Here is a 17,872-nt window from a genome sequence, read left to right on the forward strand (position 1 = left end):
CTAATGCAGAAGACCCTGCTCCTGTGGTTAGAAATATTTTCAGGAATAGATTGTTTGGCCAAAAAGTATTAATATATTAACATTAATTTAACATTTTTAAAGTTTCATTTTTAAATTACATCATCCTTATAGCAAATATTGGTAGTTATACTCCACTCGGAATGTGATTTTTCATGCTCATATTTTTTAGAATAATAGCCATTGTGAGAAGGCTCTAAGTGCATATGGCTTTCTGAATTTTTTAAATACTATACAGTCATTTAATAGAGTAATTCAGACATAATGTTATTAATATTGTATTCTTGTTCCTTATTCCTTTCTTTAAAGATGTTAGATATATATGAAAAATAGAGTTGTATTTGCCAGACACATACAAAACTTATTTTACAATGTACCTGAATTACTTTAAAGTCTGAAACATTTGTGAGATGGCACATTTTTAGGAAACTTATCTTAGCACACATCCGAGAAAGATGCTGCCTGAGCCTCCCAGATTACTGTAAATAGACATGAGACATGTGCTCATAAAATATGAAACAACAGTGCTTGTTTTGAACAAGGCACGAAAATTAAGAATGGAATGTTACTAAAGTTAGAAACCCAGAAGAAAAGGGTGAGTTCTTGATTTAGAAACGTATTGCAAAATAATGAGTTGGGTTTTTTTTCCATTTGTCTCTTACCCAAGTGAGAACTCTACTGTGTCATTCTCAGCCCACTTTTCAAGTATATTTTCTTGCAGTATAAAAAAATTATGTTCTCTAAGTAAAAATGGTATTATTTATGTGGCTTATAGTTTGCATTTCAATTCATGCATTTAGCATATGCCGTTGGCATGATCTTTACTCCCATTGCCCCCATTGTTTTTTTAAATTTATTTTTAACTGGAGGATAATTACTTTACAATGTTGTGTTGGTTTCTGCCATACAACAGCATGAATCATCCATAAATATGCATACATGCCCTCTCTTGAACCTCTCTCACACCCCCACATCCCACCCCTCTGTCGTCACACGGCTCCCCGTGCTATGCAGCCACTCCCCACTAGCTGTCTGTCTCACGTATGGTGATGGATAGGCTTTGACGCTACTGTCTCAATTCACCCCCTCCTCTCCTTCCCCAGCTGTGTCCTCAAGTCTGTTTTCTATGTCTGCATCTCTATTCCTGCCCTGCAAATAGGTTCATCAGCACCATTTTTCTAGATTGCACATACGTGTTAATATATGATATTTGTTTTTCTCTTAATGACGTAGTTGACTCTGTATAACAGGCTCTAGGATCATCCATCTCAGTTCAACTGACTCAAATTTGTTCCTTTTTATGGCTGAATGATATTCCATTGTATTTATGTACCACAGCTTCTTTATCCATTCATCTGCTGATGGACACTTAAGTTGCTTCCATGTCTTGGCTATTGTAAACAGCACTGCAATGAAATGGGGTATGTGTGTCTTTGAATTGTGGTTTTCTCCAGGTATACGCCCAGAAATGAGATTGCTGGGTCAGAGAGTAGTTTTGTTTCTCTTTTGTTAATGAGTCTCCATACTGTTCTCCACAATGACTGCCTCAAGTTACAGTTGCACCAACAGTAGAGGAGGGCTCCGTCTTCTCAATATCCTTTCCAGAATTTATTGTTTGTAGATTTTTTGATGATGGCCATTCTGACTGGTGTGAGGTGGTACCTCATTGTGGTTTCGATCTGCATTTCTCGAATAATAAGCAGTGTTAAGCATCTTTTCGTTGGCCACCTTTGTCTTCTTCGAAGAAATGTCTGTTGAGGCCTTCTGCCTGTCTTTTGATTGGGTTGCTTGTTTTTCTGATATTGAGCTGCAAGTGCTGCTTATATATTTTGGAGATTAATCCTTTGTCTGTTGCTTTGTTTGCAATTATTTTTTCCCACTCTGAGGGTTGTCTTCATCCTGTTTATGGTTCCCTTTGTTGTACAAAAGCTTTTAAGTTTAATTAGGTCCCATTTGCTTATTTTTGTTTTTATTTTCATTACTCTAGGAGGACCCCTATCATTTTAATATAAATATATAAATAATTTAGAAAACCAAATACATATTTAATCTTTTGTGAAATTTTTTAAAGATTTTAAATCACTGAAAACATTATGGTCACTTATTTAATTCATTGAAGATCAGTATAATGCCACCCATGTGATTACACTTGGCAGTTCCTCAACAGAGCACAGAAAGCCCTTCATGGTTTGGACTTCATCTCTAACCTTTGACCTATCACCACATGCTCCTCCTTTCTGTGACCCCAGCCACACCGGGCCACTTGCAGTCTCTCAGCTGTCTCATTCTTCACATCCTTTGTATTTTCACATACTCCGTACTTTCTACTCTTGGAGGAAAAAAAGGCAGACTATCCACTTAGCTCCTCTTTACCCAAGCAAATCGTGCTTATTCTTGAAGTATCATCTTTGGCCTCTTCTACAAACCCTTCAACTCTTCTTACACCTGTCATCATGAGTCTGGGTTGGATTTTTCCTCCTGCTCTATTTCAGTGGTTTCCTTTGTCCATTCTTCAACCCTGTATCATACTTGTCTGTTTCTCTCCCCCTATATCCATATCAGAAATAGACCATGAACTCCTGGAGGATATGAACTGGCTGGTATCTTTATTTCTCTAGTTCCTCCATCTATTACTTGACCCTTCAGTTCAGTTCAGTTCAGTTCAGTCGCTCAGTCATGTCCAACTCTTTGCGACCCCATGAATCGCAGCACGCCAGGCGTCCCTGTCCATCACCAACTCCCGGAGTTCACTGAGACTCTTGTCCATTGAGTCAGTGATGCCATCCAGCCATCTCATCCTCTGTCATCCCCTTCTCCTCTTGCCCCCAATCCCTCCCAGCATCAGAGTCTTTTCCAATGAGTCAACTCTTCACATCAGGTGGCCAAAGTACTGGAGTTTCAGCTTTAGCATCATTCCTTCCAAAGAAATCCCAGGACTGATCTCCTTCAGAATGGACTGGTTGGATCTCCTTGCAGTCCAAGGGACTCTCAAGAGTCTTCTCCAACACCACATCAATTCTTCGGCGCTCAGCCTTCTTCACAGTCCAACTCTCACATCAACACATGACCACAGGAAAAACCATAGCCTTGACTAGACAGACCTTTGATGGCAAAGCAATGTCTCTACTTTTCAATATGCTATCTAGGTTGGTCATAACTTTCCTTTCAAGGAGTAAATGTCTTTTAATTTCATGGCTGCAGTCACCATCTGCAGTGATTTTGGAGCCCCGCAAAAATAGTCTGACACTGTTTCCACTGTTTCCCCATCTATTTCCCATGAAGTGATGGGACCAGATGCCATGATCTTCATTTTCTGAATGTTGAGCTTGAAGCCAACTTTTTCACTCTCCACTTTCACTTTCATCAAGAGGCTTTTTAGCTCCTCTTCACTTTCTGCCATAAGGGTGGTGTCACCTGCATATCTGAGGTTATTGATATTTCTCCCGGCAATCCTGATTCCAGCTTGTGCTTCTTCCAGCCCAGCATTTCTCATTGTATACTCTGCATATAAGTTAAATAAGCAGGGTGACAATATACAGCCTTGATGTACTCCTTTTCCTGTTTGGAACCAGTCTGTTGTTCCATGTCCAGTCCTGTTGCTTCCTGACCTGCATATAGGTTTCTCAAGAGGCAGGTCAGGTGGTCTGGTATTCCCATCTCTTTCAGAATTTTCCACAGTTTATTGTGGTCCACACAGTCAAAGGCTTTGGTAGTGGCCACAGGACTGGAAAAGGTCAGTTTTCATTCCAATCTCAAAGAAAGGCAATGCCAAAGAATGCTCATACTACCACACAATTGCACTCATCTCACACACTAGTAAAGTAATGCTCAAAATTTTCCAAGCCAGGCTTCAGCAATACATGAACCGTGAACTTCCAGATGTTCCAGCTGGTTTTAGAAAAGGCAGAGGAACCAGAGATCAAATTGCCAACATCCGCTGGATCATGGGAAAAGCAAGAGAGTTCCAGAAAAGCATCTATTTCTGCTTTATTGACTATGCCAAAGCCTTTGACTGTGTGGATCACAATAAACTGGCCCTTAGTAGGCAGCAAAACTAGTTTACATACTTCCAGAGTTCAGAAAACAAAATACGAAATGTAGCTGGTTGAGTTGAACAGCCTTATTTCCAAAGGCAGGCCTGTATGGCTTTCTTTGAGTGACTGTTTTTATTTTTAAACAGTATGGACCACTTTGGACTTACTGATCCTTAGCAAGTTGGCACCATTAACAAAGAGCACTTAAGCTTTGGTGCTATATCCACCCCCTTGAAAATACACCAAGAGCTTGTTGCTGCTGCTGCTGCTGCTAAATCGCTTCAGTTGTGTCTGACTCTATGCGACCCCATAGACGGCAGCCCACCAGGCTCCCCCGTCCCTGGGATTCTCCAGGCAAGAACACTGGAGTGGGTTGCCATTTCCTCTTCCAATGCATGAAAGTGAAAAGTGAAAGTGAAGTCGCTCAGTCGTGTCTGACTCTTAGCGACCCCATGGACTGCAGCCTACCAGGCTCCTCCATCCATGGGATTTTCCAGGCAAGAGTACTGGAGTGGGGTGCCATTGCCTTCTCTCCAAGAGCTTGTTAAGACCTTTCAAATGTCACACTTGACTAAGCATGGGATGAGGCCAGTAATTCTAAAAGTTAGGTGTTGGGATTTTAGCTTCGGTATTAAAGTTTCTGATGCTGAAGCTCCAATACTTTGGCCCACTGATAGGAAGAGCCAACTCATTGGAAAAGACCCTGATGCTGGGAAAGATGAAGGCAAAAGGAGAAGAGGGCAGCAGAGGATGAGATGGTTGGATGGCATCACTGACTCAATGGCCATGAAGTTGAGTAAACTCCAGGAGAGAGTGGAGGACAGGGGAGCTTGGCGTGCTCCATGGAGTCGCAAAGAGTCGGACATGACTGAGCAACTAAACATCAAGGACAAGGTGTTGGGATGCCATCTCTCTCTGAATGACATCCGAGGAGGGAAATCTACGGACAAGCAGAGACGCAAGGAGTTGCAGTAACCTTGACTCAGCTGGACACACTGACCACCAGAAAGTGTAAGATCTTTCCTGTCACTCGACTAATAAGAACTATCCAGACGCAGGTCTGGTAAATCCAGATGCTGCGATTCGGCTGGTGGGAAGGGCACTGAGGAACTGAAGCCCTGCTCCCTGTGTTTGAGAAGCTTATACGGAAGCAGGGAACCTTGTTGTAGTGTGAAAACCTGAGCAGACAGTAGAAGAGCAGTGGGAGCCGTGCTCCAAGCCGTGTCGTGTGACTCCAGGACTGCGGGAGAGACGTCTGTGGCGTGTTCTGAAATCAGTGGAGAAACGGTTCATATTAGCTATGGATCACAAGGCTGTGAACAGAGAAGACAGGTTGGTAGGAAAGCGGGAGAGACCATGAAGACTGAACGTCTGGAATGATGAGGAACTTGGCAAGAGGACAACGCTGCATAAGCTCTGCTGTGGCCACTCACCGGAGGGAAGCAAAGCCGGCCACCCTGAAGGTGTTCATTGGCACGTGGGAGGGACGGAAGACTCAGGAAGTTATTTTTGTCGCCTCTCCCTTAGCTGCCTAAAAGGATTTAGACAGAGGGCCTATTCCAGGAAAAAGAAATATCACCAGAGAGACAGATAGTACAGTGCAAAATAGGCATGTGAGATCGCGAGGAAGCCAGCAAAACCTGCTTGTTTTACTTTCTCTGTGTCCCACCCTCCGTTTCTACCTGGCCCAGGAAACCTGTTTACCGACATTTGCTCTTTTTTCATCTTCCTGTGAATTACATCCCTTCTCTTTGAAGTCTCAGACCCCTGACCTCTTTTCTTTAGTCCAAAATGAAACATATATCTTATTCTGCCTGTCTTCGGACTTTCCCATGTTTATACAGATTCCCTGTATATACGTATGTAATTAAATTTTATTTTCTCCCACCAATCTCTTGTGTCATTTTAACTACTCAACTGGTTAAAGGAACCAAGGAGGTAAAAGGAAATTTTCAGCCTTCCTGCTGTCACCGATTCATAATTCTAAGTCTACATTTCCAAGCAAAATGAAATTTATTGATAGAGTGCAATGTTTGAAGAACATTGTACTTCATTGTACTTCAGTGTTCTTGTAGAAGCAGAATTCAGCATAAAGACACTTGATTCCTGGTATCTGGTTTGTTCTATAAATTTATGTTGAATATTGGAAAGTGAGTATGACTTCAAATTGACTACAGTAGGAATGAAATAAAGTAAGGAAAGATTATGATCTACTTGTGTTGAATTAGATATTGGTCTGGATAAAACAGATGGTCTCACAAAGACAAATGAAAGATGTTAAATCTGTTTTTTAAAATGATTGGTACTTCGTTACTATGGAAAATATTCGACTAAAGCGTATTTATTGGCATTAGCTCATTTACAACTTAGGTACACCCTTTAAGTAGATGGAGTTGCAAACGCTGCCGATGTTTGTCTTGTCTCACAGTATTTTAAGGTTGACTCTATGTATGTGCATGCTTTCGTGCTAAGTCGCTTCAGTCGTTTCCAACTCTTTATGACTCTGTGCACCGTGGCCCACCAAGTTCCTCTGTCCCTGAGATTCTTCAGCAAGAACACTGGAGTGGGTTGCCACATCCTCCTCCAGGGGATCTTCCTGACCCAGGGATCAAATCCGAGTCCCTGCACTGGCAGGTGGGTTCTTTACCGCTAGCGCCACCCGGGAAGATTGTATATACTATAGTATAATAAAGAATGAAATTTGATAATAATATTTATTCCAGTTTATAGATAAGGAAATGGAAGCTCAACAAGGTTAAGTCACTTAAAAAGGAAAAGAAATATGAAGGGAGACAAGAAGTAAGCATTTTGAACAGTAGGTTTAAGCAAAGCATTTTTATGTTTGCTGCTCTATGTTTGTAAAAAGCCCTCGGAAGAGCTTTCCGGTCACTCTTAGCCTCTTGTTTGTCAAATGGTGCTGGTTGGCCTTTTTCTGACTAGATGTCTTTCTAGACTCTCTGGATGCCTCCTGAGAGTTTGATCGTCTGAGCATGGCTGTAGTAGTTTATGGGGCACATTTATGCTAAAGAAGTGTTTATTTTTTTATCTGAAGTTCAAAGTTAACTGGCTGTCCCACATTTAATTTGCTGAACTTGGTAAGTGGCCACAAGGGTGACCTCAGTGGATCATACTAACGCCCTGGACTTAGCAAGCCCCCCAGGAGGCTGAATGCTCAGGCACAGCTGCAGGAAGTGTTTGTGTGGAAATGATGCTGACCAGTTTTTGATTAGACATTGAGAAAGAAATACTGCTGCTTAGGAGTACTGCCATCCTTAGGAGAGGCTGGAGAACTGGGTGAGTCTTTGCCTATAATTATAAAAGTCACATTTTGATTTGACTGATAAGAACAGCCACCAGAGCACTGCTTCTTGAGGCTGGGAAATATTAAATTGCTAAGTTAATGGAAGGAGAGAATTGTGGGCTTTGCTTTGTGCACTAGTCAGATCTAACAGGATATTATGGTGAAAGCTGCAACAATACTGTGGCAGCTTTTGAGCTGTAGGGATTTATTCTCTCTCACCTAATGTTCTGCCGAGTATATTGAAGACAGGAGTTGGGACTAGCGGTTCTCTCACGTAGTCATTTACGCGCAAAGACCAGCAGTGTCTCTACCGTCTTTAGTAGATGGCTTCTAGGGTCACTTCATTCCTTATTCCAGCCGGAAGAACAGAGATGCAAAGAGTGAGAACAAGTTACCATGTACAATTTTATGGACAAAGCGTAAAATCGACACACAACACTCGTGTTTGCAAAAGGTTAGCTCTGTGGGCACACTAGTTGCAAAGGAGGCTGGGAATGTAATCCTGCTATTAACTATTCTATTAATTAATAGAATAGGTTCTAACATTAATAGGCTCTATTAATATTACTCTGGAAAAGGGGGGATATGAATTTAGGTGAATCGATGTAATTTATATTATATCCTCGCGTTGCTTTACAGGGCTTTTAGGTTGAGGGAAAGAGACAAAAAAAAACAAAACAAGGTATTAAATATTAGAGGGAATAACATACTTTAAGGGTGTCTCATGTTCCTTTGGGTATAATTCTGACTCTGTGAGTAATCTTTACTCTCTGAGTTCAGATCCTAATATCAACATGATATACAAATTTTCTACCTGAAAAATTAATAAATATGCTATTTCTCCAGTCATTTATGAAAACCTTTGCGGTCACATTTTTGAATGCATTTCAAATCTTGTGTATTACAATACACCAGGCCAGTTCTTCCCAAGTGGTGAAGTCTGTTGATAAGCAAAGATAACACTTATCAGATAATAATTGCTCATTAAAAGTGCCACATGAAAGAAAAGTAGGAGGAGGAATTTTGAACGCTGATGGAGGCTGACGTTTGACCAGATCAACCCCTATCTTGCACATCTTTATTAAGATAATACAAGCGAATTGTTATCATTAAGAGATGTATTTTCACAGATTGAAAATCTGAACTTGCCAAAAGCATGAAAAGTCTGGTAACAATTGAAATATACAGAATGCATAACCGATACCAATCCGGAACCAAGTTGAAGGTCAGTTCTGTTTGAATCTCCCAATAGCAAAAGATGCATGCCTGCTTCCATTTAAATTTATGTTCAGAATAGCGTGAGTACTGATGGACATTCAAAGGCTAATTAAACACAAAGCATTAGCTTGGGTGATGGAAATCATCAAAACCACTCAAAACCCAGTAACACACTGTTGACTGCCAGATACTGCATTTGCATTACTCAGTTGTTTGATGCCTCAAAAAACAATATTTTTTTTTTTTTTACAGTTTGTGGCAGTGTTCGGTCCTGAGTAACCTGAATTTTGTACCACCTTCTTACTCTAGCCGCAATAAAGACATGGTTTTGTTGATATTGCTAGAAAAATAGCAAAAAACCTATCTCAGTAAAATAAAAGAATAATTTGAGGGCAAGACCTTTCCTGAGTACATGAATAGATTATTTTTAAAAAATAGACGTGTTTTGTAAAACTGTACTTATTTGTGCACCAACAAACACTGCCCTATGAGCAGAAAACAAGTAGAAATAAGTAATTTAAGTAGAAAATAATGTAAGTAGAAAAACCTAGAGTTCATGAGTTTTTGAGAGTTGTTTTATTCTCTGGAATATCACTGAGAAACTTTACAGACTATGTTTTCATTATATAAACAGATATAGGAGCAGTTTCTTCCCTTCCCTCCAGAAATATCATATAATAAGTTTAAAGGATAGACTTTGTAAGAACATAAAAAAAGCTTTCAGTGTGAAATACAAACAATAAAATAACTGGGGAACACATTGTTTTAAGGCTGCAGCTCTAAGGGGCGGCCCCTTTGACACTGTGTACTTCCAAACCATAGTGAAGCCCCGGGGGACATCTTCTGTCCTGACTCTGACTGTAAGCCGTGTGCATCCCCGACTGAACTGCCGCTGAAGTCCTCCCGCCGCACTCCAGTACTGCTTCCTCTAGCTGAGCGCCAGTGTGATTATTCAGAGTTTTAGTTCTGCTCGCCTTGTGATTTCCTGTCTTGGCTTTGGTGAGCCAGCTACCGTGATGAATTCTTGGCTCCTAAAGGCCTGATGACCTGAGGCAAAGAACCAACTCGTTAGAAAAGACCCTGATGCTGGGAAAGATTGAAAGCAGGAGGAGAAGGGGGCCACAGAGGATGAGAGGGGTTGGATGGCATCACCGACTCAATGGACATGGGTTTGAGCAAGCTCTGGGAGTTGATGATGGACACGGAGGCCTGGCGTGCTGCAGTCCATGGGGTGGCAAAGAGTTGGACACGACTGAGCGACTGAACTGAACTGAACGGACAGGCCTGGTGATAGTGAATTGATTTATTAGGTAATAAATATTTATTATATATTTATTTATAATAAATATTAGGAAAATAAATATTTATTAGGTCAATTTATTAAAAGCCAATAATTAGAGAGGCAAGATCAGTAGACAGGAAACACGCCTTAACCAGAGGAACCACGAACGACCGCAGTGGCCCAGTGGTTGAGTCCGTCCTGCAATGCAGGGGACACCTGTTCAGCCCCTGGTCCAGGAAGCCTGGCTCGCCTGGGAGCAGCTAAGCCCAGGTGCAAGCTCCTGAGCCTGTGCCTGCAGCCGCTGAGGCCCGAGAGCTGCAGTGCCTGTGCTCTGCGACAAGGAGCCTCTGCGCTGCAGCTGGATGACAGGCCCCGTCGCTGCACCTAGAAAGAGCCTTGGGCAGCAGCAAAGACCCAGTGCAGCCAAAAATAGCCACATAAATACAGTTATTTAAAAAAAAGAATAGCAATCTGAGGAGAAGGTGGACTTCTGTCTTGAGACCAACTCTGAAGATTCTGCTCCACCAAGACAGGTTTTAAATGGAAAAGGGGGAAGGATCTCAGTGAATCCTGGAGGCAGGACACTGGGCTCTGCATCCTTCTCCGTCGCATGTCGAGTGGACGTCTCTCCCTTCACATGCTGTCTTCCCTTCATGATCTGCCTGCAGGGTCGCTCAGGGGGCTGTTGCGGGTAGAGAGCTAACTATTGTGTAACTACTTCATTCTCCACTCTCCTTTTTGTCTAGGAAAAGAATCAGAAGGCTAGGCAAGGCTTGGTGAACACTCAGAAGAGCCTAAGTCAGGAGCTAGGTTAAGTTGCCTCGTGATCTCATTCCTATAGTTACGTCCTTTTAAAGTTAGAGGGGAAGAGAAAAGGGTAAATGGGAAAGGGGAAAGCCGCGGCTTTCAACTGGGCTACATTCTCAAGCAGCCCTGAGGGAGATTTGGTAAAACAGACCCCATTTGGCTTTGCAACTTTCCCTTTGATTTCAGCGACCTGTACTAATACAACTAGAGCACAGAACTACTCTGCTCCCCAGCTTTGGCAGACGTTTGACTCCAACGTTACTGAAATCAGATGGGTGTGGCTTGAGAATATTGATCTTTTTGTGATACTACTCTCCACAGTGACTAAAAATAGACTGAATTACGGAAACCACAAGCCGAAAAGCATTTGTAGCAAATGTAACTTCCACCGATGGCACTCCTAAAAAAACTATGAAATTATAATGTGCTTAGTGAGGGTCTGTATTTCTCATCGTTATTCATGGTTCCATTATTTCAAACACTTCAAATGCAGGATCTGAAATTCAAATACTTCAAATAAAAACCCACCTAGCTTTTTCAAATGTAAGTTCAGATTAGTTAGTGACTAATCAACTTGCGCTTTAAAAGTCAAATATATTACTCATATTCTGAATGCTATTGAGAGTCCTAAAATACAGCTTGGGCATATCTATTTCTGACTCTGCTGATTCTAACAGATAGGCAGATCATTGGAACAAAATATAGAGGCCAGAAACAGATTTTCACATATATGATCTCCTGATTTATGACAAAAATGTCACTGAAATGCTTTGGAGAAATAATAACATTTTCTAAAACGGTGCTGGGTCAGTTGGTTATCCACTGGGAAAATGTAACTCTTAACTCCTGCATCACACCATACACAAAGTCAATTGCAAATGGATCACTGATGAAATGTACAAGTTAAAAAATAAAACTTCTAGAAGACATCATTGTAGAATATCTTAATTACCTTGGCATAGGCATAAATTACTTAAACAGACACAATGCATAATCAGAATATATGGTAACAATTCCTACAAATCAGTAGAAAGAATGAAGCAAACTTCAATATACACAAGTCCTATACCGACATTTCATGAAGGAGAATACCCAGATGTGTAGTAAATTGTGCTCAATATCATTAGGAAAATGAAAATAATTTCATCACCATTAGAACACTTTCAATAAAAGACAAATTACCAAGGTTGCAGGAAGATGTGAGCAACTTAAAATGTCATATACTGTTGGTAGAAATGTAAGTTAGTACAATCTCTTAAACTCTTTGCCAGCATAAACTAAACTATTTAATTACTTTATGACTCAGCAATTTGATTCATAGAATCAACAGACACACCTATTCCTATACAAGGAAAAGTATAAATACGGTATGTGTACATATATAACATACATACATACATATTTATTTATGTATTTATAAGAGCATTAACTATAATAGTCCAAATTAGAAGCAAACCAAATCAAATTTTCAGCACCAGCAAAACTAAGAAACAAATTTCTGTATAGTTATACAATGAAAGTCTATTTAGCAAAGAAGAAGTGAACGGGGTACCCTGGCACCAAATTGATGAAAATCACATAAGCAGTGTCTAGTGAAAGCATTTAAACGCAAGAGTACATACCACCTGATTCCTATTATACAGAGTTCCCAACTAATTAAGCAAAACTAATCTATGATAATTGGGGCAATAGTGACTTTGGGTGGTTAATGACTGGATGGATCATGAACGCTTCTGGGTTTCTGTCTGAGTTATATCTCTATCCACGGTAATGACAAGGATGGTCAACTTTAGGGAAATTCATAAAGTCATCCATTTAAGACCAGTGTACTTTACAGTATATATGTAATTCTCAAAATAAGACACTTTTAAAATATGTTGAACAATTTTACTTATGGCAACCTAGTCAAAATGCTGTGTCTTTTTAGATCTCTAAAACTTACCTAACTTTCAAAAATTAGTTTCTGAATATCACTAGAAGACTCCCCTGCCTAGAGTGGAAAGAGAGGAAGGAGTCTCATAAAGTGTTTTGAGGGAAGCACACGGATGGACTCCAGGCATAAATCCAGGTCCATCACTTTCTGGTTGAGTGATGGGCAAGTTGATTCTGCGTCTGTAATGTATCACTGGACTTCCCAGGTGTGCTGGTGGTAAAGAGCCCGCCTGCCAATGCAGAAGACAAGAGACGAGGGTCCAATCCCTGGGTCGGGAAGACCCCCTGGAGAAGGGCACGGGAACCCACTCCAGTATTCCTGCCTGGAAAAACCCCAGCCAGGAGACAGGGAAGGACAGGGAAGCCCGGCGTGCTGCAGGTCATGGGGTCTCAGAGTCAGACACAACTTAACGACTGAATAACAACAATGAACAACCTATCATTAAATAGTGACCGTCTGAGGATCAAAATAGTTAATGCGTGAATAGTGCTTAAGCCTTATTACATAGCAAGAATTTAATACATTACCTGTGACCTACTGTTATTTTGCTATTATTTTATTGTCATTTGAATATCATTGTATTATGTGTATCAGATCTATAAAGTGACAATAAAAATAACAGTGTGACTACGCCAGGCAACCTTAGATAAGTCACTCCTGCTCCTTATTACTCAGTTTTGAAGCTTATAGAATGGCAGGATCACTACAGGCAGTAATAGCAGCAAACAACTGATGCCTGCACAGGGGTCTACCCCTGGGGACCCTGTCCAGATTCTCACTGTGAGCCACTCCTCTCTCTGGATAGCCTCTCAGGAAGGTCTGTCAGGATGGGCCAGGGTTTGCTGTGATAACAAGCAACATCAAGCTCTCAGGGGGATGTGGCACAAAGACGTGTGAGCCCTGCGGCCGCTCTGAATCCCAGGCTTATAGATGCTCCATCTTATCACATAACCATCAGGGCAGGGAGAAGTAAATGTGAGGAATTGCCTACTGGCTGTCAAAACTGTGCCTGGAAGTGTTTCAGGCTATTTCTGCCCTCACAGTTTTAGCTGTAGTACGTCATAGAGATACGCTTAATCCCTTCAGGAGGTGGGAACTGTAACTGTTCCAGGACGTGGAGAGCCGGAAAGCCTTGGTGAATAGCACTGAAGACTATCATGAACACTAAGGGTATTCTTTTCCTCAAATATGCAAATGAACGTGGAAGCCCTAAGTAAAGTGTAAAATGTTGCATAACTGTGGAAACTCCTACTATTTAATCCAAAAGTTTTCTCTCTAATGAGGAGATATGTGTTGGATTTCACACTGGGGCAAACATTAATTGTATTAACACATTTTTTTTAATCTATGTTAGTCTTCGTTAACTCTAAGTTTTGTTACTTGGATAACCAATATTTACTTCTTATGAAATTAGTATATTTTAACTATTTTTTTAATTTAATGACTGGATATTATAGATGTTATAGTCCTTATGTTTTCTACTAGTGTTAAATTGGAAATTTTGCCAGTTGAAAGTTATAACCATAAACAGGATAAGTATGCCAAAAGACGTTCTATAATTAAGTAGTTTATGTGTGAATCATGGTTTTTCAGCAGGTTTATGTTTAAATCATTTTTACTAAAAATGATCCAGTAATTCCGAAGTTCGATATCTAATTTAGAGTTACATGGCATATGAACAAGTAAATAACTTACAAGGAGCTAAAATTGGTAGTTTTTACACATACTTAATGTGCATGTCATGTGAAAGTGTTCTGAGATAGTAACCTTATACAATAAAGTGAAAGCAATGTACAAATTCAGTATACTAAAATGATCAGTTATAGGTAATAAGTGGCAGTTTTCACAGAGGTCTGCAGAGAACGTGTGCTGTGTCCTTTGGCCTGCCAGCACACTCACAGATGGGGCTCCTTGTGGACCGACATCACGCAACAACAGCAGGAGTCCAAGGTCCGCGTCGCGGGCGTGCTGCTTTGGGGTGCCTTTTCCGTCTTCCAGTGCCATGAACGCTGCATGGGGCAAAGAACGCAAGTCTTCAGTCTCGACATTCTCATAGTACTTAAGGATGGCGCCAGACTGAACGGCTCGGCTGTGCTTTCCATCTTCTAATGAGGAACGTTGTGATTGCTGTTGTTTGGTCTCTAAGTCATGTCCAGCTCTTTGCACCCCCCTGGACTGCAGCCAGCCAGGATCCTCTGTCCATGGGCTTTCCCAGGAATGAATCCTGGAGTGGCTGCCATTTCTTTCTCAAGGGGATCTTTCTGACTCAGGGATCAAACCTGCCTCTCTGGCATTGGCAAGCAGATTCTTTTCCCTGAGCCACTCCAGAAGCCCCCCAGTAAAGAACAGAAACAGCCAATTGGGAGCAATCTGTTCAAAACCCCAACGTTTGGGGTTTTAAGTGGGCAAAATGCCCAGCCAATAGTGATGTAAGAGGTTTTATGTTTTTTAAAGATTCCCCAACCATTTACTAAGGCTGTATTACTAAAAGAAAAAAATTGTAAATGCATTACCACCCAACAGACAAGATCGTTTTCGTGTGAAGCCATGAAGTGTCCGTGAGACTGTGAAGTAGTGAGAGCTCTGCGAACACTGCCGGGGGGAGTGTCTGCTGCTGTCTTCCCACGGGACGGGCTACATCTGGGGATTACCTTCTGTCTTTCCTGGTTGGGAAGGGAGCAGGGATACTACTGAAAATGTATGTCTTACATTTAAGCAAATAGAAGGAGGGCAGGGAGCTTTTTGGCTTCTGCTTCTTCTCAATTGCCTTCAGCTCAAAATAATTCTTATGCCAAAGTGGCATATTTGAGGATGGCATATTCTGCTACACTTTCAAGACCTTACTTCAAAAATGACAGTAGTCAGCTATATGTGTGTTTGTTTTTCTTTTCTTCATTGTGTTAAAGACTTTGAAATTTATTTTTAAAATAAAAATCAAAGGTGCAGCTCAGTATGTAAAATGAATAAAAATTCAATCTGGAAAGAGGAAAGAGAAAGAAAGAAAGGGAGGGAGGTAACAGCCCAAACTGGGCCTCCATGAGGCTTTGCTGTGAAAACCAAAAACTAGAGAAAAATATAGGACTGGAAGAGGAAATTGTATCAATAAGAGACAATTGACAAAGAAACCAAAACTGAAAGAGAGACATGTATCCCATTGTTCATTGCAGCACTATTTACAACAGCTAGAACGTGGAAGCAACCTAGATGTCCATGGACAGATGAATGGATAAAGAAGTCGTGGTACATACACACAATGGAATATTACTCAGCCACATAAAGGAGTGCGTTTGAGTCAGTCCTAATGAGGTGGATGAACCTAGAACCTATTAAACAGAGTGAAGTAAGTCAGGAAGAGAAAGAGAAATATTGTATTCTAACACATATAATATGGAGTCTAGAAAAATGGTACTAAAGAATTTATTTACAGGGCAGCAATGGAGAAACAGATATAGAGAACAGACTTATGACACAGGGAGAGGGGAGGAGAGGGTGAGATGTATGCAGAGAGTAACATGGAAACTTACATTACCACATGTAAAATAGACAGCCAACAGGAAATTGCTGTAGGTCTCAGGAAACTCAAACAGGGGCTCTGTATCAACCTAGAGGGGTGGGGTAGGGTTGGAGATAGGAAGGAGGTTCAAAAGGGAGGGGATATGTGTATACCTGTGGCTTATTCATGTTGAGGTTTGACAGGAAACAACAAAATTCTGTAAAGCAGTTATCCTTGAATAAAAAAAAATCATAAATTAAGAAAAAAAAAGAGACAATTGAAAGAAAAGGAGCCGCCTGGGGCACAGAAAGAACTTGATGACGGATGTTGAATATTTGTAAGAAGGGCTGGGAGAGGACAGCATATTCTGTGCCTCGTGAAGGATGCATCAAGCTAAGGCAGCACTCTGAAAAGGCAGAAGCTCAACATTGCTGCAGCGGAAGTGCCTGGTTGATTGCATCTTTATGAAGCATGTTGTGGATTAGGGTTATTCCATTCAAACAGAGATGAGGTTAGAAGGTCTCCCTTCTGGGTGAGTCCATCTGATACGGATGTTGAGGGCCAAAAACGATGTGAATGTCCACCACGACCCTGGCACACAGTGGAAGCCATTGGCGGCATCACCTGCTCCTGAGCCACCTTTCTGCCTCCTTTCAGCTCTACCTCTTCTTCTGCAGATAACTGTTCTTAAATGCTGCTTCTCACTGTGCCTGCTGCCCTTTCTTTCCCCCACACTTCTCATTAAGATAAGCAAGAGGGACAAAGGCTAACAAGATGAGCAAGGATTCAGTCATATGAGAATCTCATCCACTAATCCTAGTGATCAGTTACAGCTATTTCTAGAATTACAAGTCCCTCGAGCCGCTTCATTAATTGGCTTGTAGTTATTCATTTTTCCCACACCTTCTAGCCCAAATTTGCTGTGACACCCTACCGTGTTCAAAGGAGTGTCTCACAAGCAATGAAAAAAAGACAGGGTGTCTTTAGAATATTAGTCTGCAGCTGGTTTAGTTAAACCTCTCCCCACCCACGCTATACTACATTGATTAATTTGTAAAGAAATGGCTAAATGAAGATATTAATTATTTGTATTTGGTGCATATGCCCTCATGAACACCATTATATTTTAATTCACTTTTTAACAAGTAAGCCGATATTATTTTTTAATGATTTCCCATCTGGCATGCATGCTAATAAAGAAAATAAATCTACTAATTTATGCCATATCAAATTTAACCTTTTTTGGGGTACTTTCTAATTACATAGTTCTGGAGGAAATCAAACTGGAAAAGCTAGGTTTAATCTTGCCTTTTAGTTCTCATACACAACCATTTAGTGAGAGAGAGAAATGAAACACTCATTTTTAGAGTGTTAACAATATGAGGACAGTTATCTCTCTATTATTTGTCTTTATTTTCAATCAGGCTTATGTAAAACCTGAATACAGCAAGGTAAACTGGTTATCCTGCAAAATATTTCAGGGCCATCCAAATCCTCAGAGAATTCAATTATGTTCTGTGTCATTTTGATGGGGTGGATTACGATCAGTTTTTTTTGAAATTCTGTGAATCACATGTATGTATGGTAAATCCCTATTTACTTATTTACTTCACGTGATACAAGCATGTGGGCTCAAGAGATTATACATATACACATACATGAGGCATTAACGCTTCTAGGTGCTAAATCTGTATGAGTCAATTTGTTTCAATTTGGGGAATAATTTTCTTGATTCAAATTGTGCATATTATGTATCTATGCACAGTTATGCATGTTGTTAATAAAT

General features: G+C 40.7%; 1 protein-coding gene across 2 annotated transcripts in view; it reads left to right on the plus strand.

Annotated features, from left to right (window-relative positions):
* KCNH8 (potassium voltage-gated channel subfamily H member 8) overlaps positions 1 to 17,872 on the plus strand; it is a 492,644-nt gene that overhangs the window by 299,121 nt on the left and 175,651 nt on the right. The gene's annotated exons all lie outside the window — the stretch shown is intronic.

This window comes from Bos indicus, chromosome 1 (genome assembly GCF_029378745.1).
Source record: "Bos indicus isolate NIAB-ARS_2022 breed Sahiwal x Tharparkar chromosome 1, NIAB-ARS_B.indTharparkar_mat_pri_1.0, whole genome shotgun sequence".
In the NCBI taxonomy this organism is placed as follows: domain Eukaryota; kingdom Metazoa; phylum Chordata; class Mammalia; order Artiodactyla; family Bovidae; genus Bos; species Bos indicus.